General features: G+C 34.9%; 1 long non-coding RNA gene across 1 annotated transcript in view; it reads left to right on the top strand.

The window, feature by feature from the left end:
- LOC145664330 (uncharacterized) overlaps window positions 1-11,276 on the top strand; it is a 1,055,818-nt gene extending 1,044,542 nt beyond the window's left edge. The window contains exon 11 of the long non-coding RNA XR_014127356.1: window positions 10,339-11,276. This is a non-coding gene — a long non-coding RNA (uncharacterized LOC145664330). The remainder of the gene's footprint in view (window positions 1-10,338) is intronic.
- Window positions 11,277-11,796: the final 520 nt, after the last annotated feature.

The raw sequence follows: 11,796 nt of genomic DNA on the forward strand, positions 1-11,796 counted from the left end.
TGTACCGTTGGCAATTGACAGCTGAATACCTTTGTTGAGTATGTCATGGTGCCTTACCTTAAGAAGGTCACGAAGTTTTTGCTGTAGCTACCTGTAATTTTTTCCGGTCCCGCTATAGCAAAGATTAATGAGCATCTGGCTCTTGCACAGATAATCTAACTTTACTACTCATATGGAAGTTTACCTGTCAGGCAAAATAAAAAAAAAATCCTCCTACAGTATAAGTAGCATTGTTGGTGAAGATCTGAGAAATAAACGGTGACGTAATAAGTATTATAGAGGAACACAAGTGCAATTAACGCAACATTGGATATAGAGTAGCGAATTGCCATTTATCACATTTTTCGAGTGAATTCTTGTATTGTAAATAAGAAAAAAACAAAAACACAATGAACGATGACAAGCAACTAGTAGAGTTCAAAATATGGGAGTGGAGACAGGCACGTAGCCAGGATTTCGTAATAGGGGGGGTCCGAGACATGAAATACTGGGGTTATCCACTCCAGAGTTCGATTATTCTAAACTATTTTACTGGTTCGTTTAGTCAGGATTTCGTAATGAAGGGGGGGGGAAGTGTGATATGAAATATTGTGGTTATCACACAAGGGGCTTGATCACTATTTTACTAGCAACACATATTGGTTTGTTAGGACAATAAAATGAGGACATGATAGTAAGTATTTTAGTAACAAACTATGAAGAAATGTCGAATAAAAGAATATTAAAAACACTTAAAAAGATTTTACAACATCGAGGTTCCTTCTTCTGTTCATCCAAATATAACAATTTTCCTTTCATTATGACCTCAACTACTTTTTAAAAAGTACGTATTCAATAATGTCTTGTAAAATATTTTACAATACTTGCGCTCCTTTCTCTATTGAATCAAATATTAACGGAACTTTCATCTTGTTTTTTAATATCTGTCAAATACTGTCTGTACCAAATGACAAGTTAAAGGAAAAGTTGAAAACGGTTTCTGAAATAACATGTTTAATACTACAGAGAAGCGATGATGAAAAATTATTTTTATTTTTAAGGCTGACTCTTCCTATTTCTTGCTTCTTTTTGTTTTATCCTTCTTTATTTTTTATTTCTGGTCTCGAAGGGGGGGTCCGGATCCCCCGGACCCACCCCTTGGCTACGTGCCTGGTGGAGAATAACACAAATCGGAGGAAAACACAAATGCAATAGACTCACTGCTAACCAACCATCGCGGGGCCGGACCCTGGTCGGATAACGAAAGAGTTGGTTAAAACGAAAATCAGCACTTCTTAGTTCATAAATTGTATAACATCTCTATAAAGGCTAAAAAAATACTTACAGTATTAGAATTCAATAAATTTATTATGAAACTCAGAAGTTTCAACTGCAAACTACTCTAGTGACACTGTGTTGGACTAAACACTGTATATTGAATAAAAGACACTAAACTCTTTCACAAACCACACACCTTTTTATAGTGTATGTGTATTGATTGAAGACAAACAAAAATTGAAAGAAAAATACTATTGAGTAAGATTGGCTGATAACGAAAATGACTTATTTCTTGAAGATTAGTGGCTAAAGTGAGGTTGATTAAAATGAGTCTTCTGTATTTGTGGTAGAAGAAATAAAAAAAAAAATATTTTGAAAGCAATACTTTTATAAAATGCACTAAAAGGGGGAAAATTAGGTACACTAAAAAAGGAGACTCTTTGGAAGGATGTTTAATAACCAGTCAGTAATACCAAAATATGTGATTTTTCCGTAACCTCTGTCTCCTAAACACTTTGAGTTTAAAGCTTTAAATTTTAATGTTGGATTTGGATAAGGGGTTCCATATGACTATAACTAAGATTGTAACGAAATACTTTAGTTAGTATAATATTTACCTGTACCGTGGGCAAAAAGTGTTCATAAATATGTAATATACTTAGTAGAATGTTCATTTTAAATTAACAGAAAAAGAAGAATGTTTTTAATATCTGTAAGGGATTATTATGGGATAGTTGTGACTATGTACATGTTATGTGTTGACCTAGTCAAGTGAATTTATGTATTTTACGGTCTTAAAAGGAATATTAGGACATATCAAGCAATAAAGGTGAGACTAATAATCTTTAAATATCTGAGTTGATTTTTGCATAGAGAAAAGTAATTATCGCTTCGTAACTTATATTTTACAAGACGAACCAGGTTGACGACGCTTTTCTATAGAGTCGTTATAAAAATTTGGTTTACCAAACCCGGGAATTTTTGAAAATTCAGTTCCCGAAGAAGGAAAGTAGGGCTGAATTTACTTGGATATTACCATTTATGAATACGAACTTAACCGTATTACGAAGCGGTAAGGTCATCAAAAGAAAAATGGATAGTGAAATAGTGCAACAGGAATCTAATACCAGTAATCCAGGTGAAATTAGTGCAACACCAAGTTTGTCATCTGAGGATCGACTTTTGTTAGCTGTGCAGCGACAAATTATGCAAATGACGACTGAGATAAAACAAACCATGGAACAGAAGCTCAATGAATCTAACACAAACATGGAACAGAAGTTCTATGAAGCTAACCAGACCATGGAACAGAAGATAGAATTGAAATTCAACGAAGCTAACAAGACCATGGAACAGAAGTTCTATGAAGCTAACCAGACCATGGAACAGAAGATAGAACTGAAGTTCTATGAAGCTAACCAGACCATGGAAAAGAAAATAGAACTGAAATTTAACGAAGCTAGCAAGCAGTATGAAGAATTAAGTAAACGAATAGAACGGATAGAACTGAAATCAGACGATACGAAACAAACAATTGTCCAGGTGATGAACGACATATCCTCGCAGTTTGAAGAGAAGTTAAAAAGGTTAGCCGATGAATGTCAAGAAAAGCACGATCATCAAAATCATGAAATCTGTGCTGTAAAAAAGGATTTAACGCTAATAGAATCTTCCGTTAAACATCAAAAGATCCAGTTGGCTACTATGCAGGAAGAAATTAAAATGTTACAGGCTAGAGATAACATTTATTGCAATAATATGGGCAGTGATCGCTTCGAGTTTCCCCAATCACCGGATATAAATACACCTTCGCCGGAATCTGAGGAGGATATTATATTAGAGGAAAATTGTCCGAAGATCACTGATGAACGAAATATAAATGGTATCATGACACAGCACGCTACGGACCGGAACAATCACACCACAAGAACAAGGAGTGAGAAAAGAAAGGTAAAGTTAAGTGTCAAGATGAGCGAAATCAAAGCCATGAGTAAATTTAGTGGTAAGTGCAATGAAAATGCTAGTTCTTTCTTAGAGAAGTTCCAAGACGAATGCAGTATAATGTCTATCGACCGATCACAATACATGAAATTAATACCCCATGTATTACTCCCACCTTGTTCCTTATGGTTTAAGGCAATACGTGATCACATTAGTACATATGAGGAATTTAAAGCGGCATTGATCGCGAATTACGAAAATGACTTTTTGCTGGCAAACAGAGATGCCACTCTTAGAAATCAACATTTCAATCCTCGATTGCACAAATCTATTGTAGAGTTTGTTGTAAATGTCTATAATGAATTAAAGGTCGTTAATCCCTTGCAATCGGAATCAAGAATAATTGCATCGATTCGCAATTTGCTTCCATTTAAATTACAGCAGATCTTATTTTCCACACAGTGTATGAGTTTCAGTCATTTATTAATGCTTGTACAATGCTACGAAACTCAATACCATGCTATGAATCTAACACAATCAGGAATGGGTAAAAATAAGAATAATTCAGATCATTTGGTCCCTGTTTGGAATTTGAATATCCGAAGTGTGAATAATAATGAACCGAACCTAAGACGAGTATACTCTAGCAATCAAAATGAACAAAATAGACAAGGTTATGTAGGGAATCCGCCTAACCTAATCAACCGAAGTAGACACAAAATTAATAGAAATACATATCGAAATCCTAGAGATGCTACCAATCCTATGTATAGATATAATCATTGTTCACGAGATGGTACTTTGTATCCAAATTCAAATCACGATGAAAGACATGTACAACCTAATGTAGAACCTAACCACGATTGTGCGGTACAATGCACTTTATTAGATTCATATGCCAGTGCGAATGTAACATGATTACCGTTAACGAAATTAGGTTAAACCCATGTTGATTATAGATTCTTGTGAATTTTCGTTTTAAAGTTTGTGTTAATATTAATAATGAAAACGATGGTTATAAATATTTGAAATGCATCTAGTTAAAGAGTTAGTAGCATCCAACATTCTTGATCAAATAAATAAGAATGAAAAATAACAATAATAATGAAAAATGTGTTTATTTAATAACAAAAGGGTGTCTTTTGTTTCTGTAAAATAAATTTATTTACTTCCATTTGATTATTCAAACGTAGGTTATGTTTAATTTTTATTCTTTCTTATTAATGTGAAGAATCATAATTCAATTTATAATTAGTTAAAGGCAAAAATTATTTATATTAGATTGATTTGTGTTTAATTATCAAAGATTATGTTAAGAATAAGATCCATTCTATAAAATCAATTATTCAATGACTACCTTGAGTGAAATTCTTCTTTATTTTGGACGTCTTAGTGCTACTATGTATACATTACAATTGCAACATCTAACTAATTTGTTATACAATGCGCCCGAAAAGAACAAATATTATTTGTCACATCATCGTTTGTAATGATGATCGAAACTATTACACCCTCGTTAATTATATTTCTAAGCGACGATGTTTTTAATGATAAAGAATAAATAATAATGTAATAAAAGAGAAATATTAATGAAATCAAAGATTTATTGTAAATGTATTTATGTGAATGATAATAATTAATATTTTATATATATATGAGGGTTAACCAAAAAGTAATGAAGATATATACGAGGTGTGATTGAAATATAAAGAACATACGTAATGTACGAACATTAATCTAATCAGACCAGTGGTTCTTGAATATAAAAGCCAAGCCCACTCATGACTTTTATATTCAGTCCCTTTATCGGGCGACATTTTCTGTAACGAAATACTTTAGTTAGTATAATATTTACCTGTACCGTGGGCAAAAAGTGTTCATAAATATGTAATATACTTAGTAGAATGTTCATTTTAAATTAACAGAAAAAGAAGAATGTTTTTAATATCTGTAAGGGATTATTATGGGATAGTTGTGACTATGTACATGTTATGTGTTGACCTAGTCAAGTGAATTTATGTATTTTACGGTCTTAAAAGGAATATTAGGACATATCAAGCAATAAAGGTGAGACTAATAATCTTTAAATATCTGAGTTGATTTTTGCATAGAGAAAAGTAATTATCGCTTCGTAACTTATATTTTACAAGACGAACCAGGTTGACGACGCTTTTCTATAGAGTCTAAACACTTTGAGTTTAAAGCTTTAAATTTTAATGTTGGATTTGGATAAGGGGTTCCATATGACTATAACTAAGATGACCAGTTACGAAAAACGTAACCCCATCCTTAGAGTAGTCCTTAAAAAGCGTGTTAACATGTGATGGTAATTTTGTAATTAAGGGTAATGCTAATACTGCAAGTAAGGGCTTACCTTCATGTATGTCTTTTTATGTAAACTATAATAGTAGAATCGAAAACGATAATCTATAACTATTTTCTCTTTACAACTCCTAATTTTTAGGTGTTATGACAGAACGTTACCTTTTATGAAGTCTTAATGTCAAGGAAGTACTTGGATATCGCTTATTTCTTACTTAAATCAATAAGAATAAAACGTGTTTAACTATATATAACATACATGAGTTCCTTCCTCTTATACTTAAGACTAGGAAGTTCCTAAATTCTATTGGAAATTTACTTAAAAGAAATTTGAATCTTTCAGTACGAATCGGACTTCTTTCCCGGCTACTTTAGGTGCTATCTTATAAAGGAATCAAGAGTATTTCATAATATTCTACATTGATAGATTGATGGATGTGCAGAAAGGCAGATAGATAGTGATAATTACACTCTTGCTTCACTGAACTTTCATATAGCTATTGCATTTATGATAGCTTCAGTTTTGCAAGATGTTTTCACTGTAAATGGTTTCAACGTTTGAAGTGATCAAGAATGAGATCCTCTAGTTTTCTATGTAACAGTACAATGCGCCTGCCAATTTTGTTTTGTTATGTAAACGAACCAGAATGTAGAATGTCCGTTCTTTTGCACGAGAAAAACACTCGATTTATGAGAGAAGCTAATAATAAGACAAAGGACAATACTTGAAGTAGAACAAACTATGCCATGGAATAGGCAACATTTATTACAGCTATGCCGTGTGGGTCATCTAACATTCCAGGGGTTTATATATTTCATTATATTCAATGGACACTACGATGATAAATTATGTTAACACACGACCCAAATGCTAACTACTGTTCAAAAATTCACTTCAAATGGTTCAGCCGTTTTGTCATGTAGAGGCGACATGCAATGCCAATTTAATTTTTTTTACCTATAAAAAATAAGATATCCCATCTCCTTCCAAACCAAGCTGCGGAGACCCAAAGAAATGGGTTTCCAAGAGTGGTGCCACACAATATTTTTGTCACTATAAGAGCTGACACTTACAATTACAATATACATTCTTAACAATGCGTATACTGATAAATAAAAAAAAATAAAACAATTTAAAGACACGAAAGTTAACTGAGTAAACTTGATCTTAAAGCGACATAATACATTTTCCCACTAGTCATGACGTAATATCGTTTAACTAGATATTAAATTTTTACTTCAGTAGCACAATGAAAAGATATATTTTAAAGGTAGACAACAATAGGGATGGAATTGCTTCCTATATTAAATAGTAGTACATAACATTCCCTACTTTCTTAATAAATGAAACAAATTAGCTTTTAAAGAAATTTTTCTTGATTATATAATCAGTGCAGAAAGGTTTGAAATTCACTTTTGGTTACTTTGGACACATTTCATACTTCAGATCTCTAGCTACAGCTCCACCTAGATATTGTAAATAACTAATATATATTTACCAAGTTTCCCCAGATTCCAAGTTTCCACGTTTACATCTAGTATTTTGTAAACTCTGATAAGTGAAGAATAAGTCAGTGCTAACATATGTTTCTAAACACTAAGATTAGTTACTGTAAATGTTAAAATATTACTGAGTCATTATCATCGAACCTTTATCAAACTTGCTTTAATGAAAGAAAAGTTATTTACATGCCAAGTATGTTTTAAGTTGGATTGTGTATGCAGATAGTGGTATGTAAAATTTTATTCACTACTTATTCCCATACATGAATAAAATGGTATGTAGAAAAATGTTCCTTTACTTGAGGCTTAAGATCTCCATGCGTGCTAAATTTCAAGTTCTCTCTATCAGAAGAAATGCCCTATAGATTTCGATAAGCAACCGATTGGATTGGTTATCAAATGTGTTATTTTGGGGAAGGAGAGGCTTTAACCCCGTAACACTCTTGAGACCTTGAATTTATATGCTGAGGGAAGTATACAACTTTAATTTTACTAGCTAAAAAGAATATGTAGACATGACAAATAATCTTTAAAAAATGAACTGAAATGAAATCTTTAAGTATTACCTTCCATGGTTACGCCGGTTAGGCTAAAGAAGACAGTGATGATGAGAAGTGAATGAAAATGGTGGAATGAAGAAAATGGAAGGAAACAGGAGAACCCCGTGAAAACCCAGGCACACCACATCAATAATCTTAAGTTGGATCATTTGGACCAAATGTCTTTAAACGAAACGTCCTTTGGACCAAATGTCTTTTGAACTAAATGTCCTTTGGACCAATTGTTTTTTGGACGAATTGACTTATGGACCAAATGTCTTTGGACTAAATGTTTCTGCAAGAAATGTCCTTTGGAGGAAATATCTTTGGCCGCAAAGGGTGGTAACCGAGTCATAATTTTATAGGCATCACTTTTTTACACATCTCATAGAAGCGAACCCCGAAACAGCAAGCGTTACCGGACCAAATGTCTTTTGGACGAAATGTGCTTTGAACTAAACATCCCTGGACAAAATATCCCTTGGACCAATTGTCTTTTGGACGAAATGTCCTTTGGACCAACTGTCTTTGGACGAAATGTCGTTTGGACCAATTACCAATTGTCTTTTGGACGAAATGTTCTTTGGACCAATTGTCTTTTGGACGAAATGTCCTTTGGACCAAATGTCTTTGAACGAATTGTGATTTGGACCAATTGTCTTTTGGACGAAATGTTCTTTGGACCAAATGTCTTTGGGCGAAATGTCCTTTGGACTAATTGTCTTTTGGACGAAATGTCCTTTGGACCAATTGTCTTCTGGACGAAATCTCCTTTGAACCAAATGTCTTTTTACAAAATGTCGTTTGGACCAATTGTCTTTTGGACGAAATGTTCTTTGAACCAATTGTCTTTTGAACGAAGTGTCTTTGGACCAATTGTCTTTTAGACGAAATGTCCTTTGAACCAAATCTCTTTGGACGAAATATCGTTTGGACCAATTACCAATTGTCTTTTGTACGAAATGTCCTTTGGACGAAATGTTCTTTGGACCAATTTTCTTTTGCACGAAATGTCCTTTGGACCAATTGTCTTTTGGATCGACTGTGTTTGGATGAAATGTCCTTCGGGCCAATTGTCTTTTGGACGAAATATCTTTGGACAAAATGTTCTTTGGACCAATTGTCTCTTGGACGAAATATCTTTGGCCGAAATGTTCTTTGGACCAATTGTCTTTTGCACGAAATGTCCTTTTGACCAAATGTCTTTTGGACGAAATGTCGTTTGGACCAATTGTCCTTTGGACCAAATGTCCCTGGACCAAATCTCTTTGGACTAAATGTGTCTGGACGAAATGTCCTTTGACGAAATATCTTTGGACGAAATTACCCTCAATCGTACATACTGTCTATAAAATATTTAGTTACTACACTCATAATATTTCTAACTCTGGATAACTTGAAGAATAAAGGACTTCATGCAATGGCACGAAGTATCAACATTACTATTCTGCTAAACACGGTGGGTCACTAAACGGATATTTAGAAGCTTTCCCTTTCCACTCAACGGAGCCGAGGGCTGTTCCGGTATTTGTTTGTTGTCAGATAGCCACATTCTAGGGAGCAGGGGGGCAAATCTGTCTTCAAATATTGGGGAGGAGACCGTCTCCATTTTTTTAGCGATGTTCAAAATATTCATGAAGTTGAAAAACACTGCTGTGGATGATCAGGAGAGCTGAGTTGTCTTCAACATTGGGAGGTGGGCAGATTTGCGGCTTATTCTGGGGGGGGGGGGCATCAATTTCATCTCACTTTCCTTTGTGGCAATGGGACACCCGTTATCTCATTTCTCCCCAAAAAACGTATTTTAAATTGGATTATTGGGGAGAGAGTCCCCCTAGTTGCAAGATTGGAGGGAACATGTCTCCCTCATCCACCCGGGATTTGCGCCAGTGCTAGGGAGGCGCAAACGTACTTACATTGGTACAGACAACCTCGGCTCCCTCTGGATTAGTACCCGTAATTCCGCTATGGTACTCATCACAACTGGCTATTTTACCATTGGGGATCAGTCGGGCTCAAGCTCACTAATCTCAATGAGGATCACGATAGCTCAAGTTTGCTCACATTCTTGCTCATGTTCTTGATTCTCAATGCAACTTGCTCTCACTAAAGGTTTGGGCATGCTGTCCTCCATGAGTTATGCAATCTGTAGTCTTGATCACTATTTATCTTCTCAACAAACTCTGAAGAAATAACATATGTATGTCTTCAAGTGACAATTGTCAATGTCCATCATACTTACATCGATAATGTTCTCATTTCTAAAACATTATCTAGTATTGCTAGAACTAACAAGAAGTAGTAGCGTCAAGTGTACACTGCGTGAAGAAGTTTGATTTGCATACCGTGATATGTTCTAATTTATTATTGAAACTGGAAAAGGTAGTAGATTTATATACTTCCGGTTCCATATCAGAGATTATAGTGAAAATGGAATTTATACTTGGGGCGCTTAATTAAGTCCTAAAACTGCATCTCGTTATCTATTACCGATTATACTCTATAACGATCAACTGTAACACCGGAGGTGATTGATTTCTGCCACTTCTGATTTGGATAGAGGGTTAAGAAACCAGATGATATACCTATTCTTAGAACGTTAGAGAGATTCCGAAAAAAATATCATTTTGCTATCTTATCATTTTTCCTTTATGTACAGGGTGAACGGAAAGTAACTCCCTATTTTGAATTGTGAATTTCTATTGATGTTATGTAGATAGCAATGAAAGTTATCTTGTTTTATAGATTCAAGTATGGCGTTTTTCTATTTTTCCAGGTCCTGTGAAGTTTTTGTTGTTCCTCTGAAGCCACAGAGATTCCAGAACGATTAAGCATTGAGGAGAGAGCCAAAATTGCAGCAAGATTTGAGGTGTAGCAGGTCCAACGGTGGTGTAGGGTTCACCATGGGAGGCAAGCTGTTCTGTATGCAAAAAGAAACACTGAAAATTAATGACTACTGGTAGGTCGTGGAAATTAAGAGATCAGGTAGGCCCTCGACTTCGGTATCAGAGGAAAAAGTGGGAGAGATGTATGAGCGAAGCCCTTCAAAATCATCAAGGCAGGCTGCAAGAGTCAGTGGCATTCCACGCTACTCTGTACGTGTAATTCTCCACAAAGAGTTACATTACAGAAATGGAAGCCTCATTATGTCCAAAGTTGTATCCAAGTGATTGCGATAGGCATATTGAATTTTCTGAAATGATGCTCGCATGGCATGAAGATCATCCATATTTATTTGAAAAAAAAAATCTGTAGAATGATGAAGCTGTGTTTCGTGTAAGGGTTTCGTTAATCATCATAATACCCATTATTGGGAAGAAGGTGATCCCGAAGAGACCATTGAAAAATGTGGGGAAGCCGAGAGTGATAGTGTGGTGTGGATTAACTTCTTTCCGCTTTATTGAGCCGTGTGTGTTGAGAGACACTATGAACGCTAAGAAAATACCTGGAAATGTTAGAAAATTTTGTATGGCCTACTATTCTGAATGGGACGAGTTACATGAACTGTTATTTATGTAAGATGGCGCTCCTCGTCTTTAAGTTTTGCCTGTGAGACATTAGTTTGATGAACGCTTCGCAGGACACTGGATAGGGTCCCACAGAATGGCCAGCGCGAAGTCCTGACCTCACTCCATGCGATTTCTTTTCATAGGGATGGGCTAAGGAAGAACTGTGTCGAAGCAAATCAAAAACTTTTGACGAACTTGAGAATAAGATCCGTAAGGTCATTAATGGTGTTCTATTGAGGTCTTGAGGAAAGTAGTAGCAAACGTATCTCTTCGTTAGAGACAGTGTCTAGAAAATTTGCATTGAATTGTAACTTTTGGAAAGATAATGATATATAATAAACGACATGTGTGCAATAAATTGAGTTTATTTCTACAATATTTTAGGAAGGGAAATATATTAAAAGTAGTGAGTTACATTCCTCTTACCCTTTAGATCAATTTTGAAACCGAAAGTTGTAGTGAATTTCTATCAGTCGCGGGATCAGTAAAGAGTTAAGAAAGAGATTAAGTGTATTTTTCGGACGCTAATCGATTGCAGGAAACTGCTTATCAGGATCTACCGTTTTTGCTTTTTAGTGATCAAAATGAAAACCGGTAATGGTTAATTTCTATTACTTCCGGTGGATTAATCACTTCCTTCAAAGAACTCAATTCCTATCTTTTGAGCCTCTATATCCTGGCTAAAATTGACGGAGATCCATCAAGCAGTTCAAGCAGTTCAAGCA

This window comes from Thermobia domestica, chromosome 11, assembly GCF_964235325.1.
Source record: "Thermobia domestica chromosome 11, izTheDome1.hap1.1, whole genome shotgun sequence".
Taxonomy (NCBI): Eukaryota; Metazoa; Arthropoda; class Insecta; order Zygentoma; family Lepismatidae; genus Thermobia; species Thermobia domestica.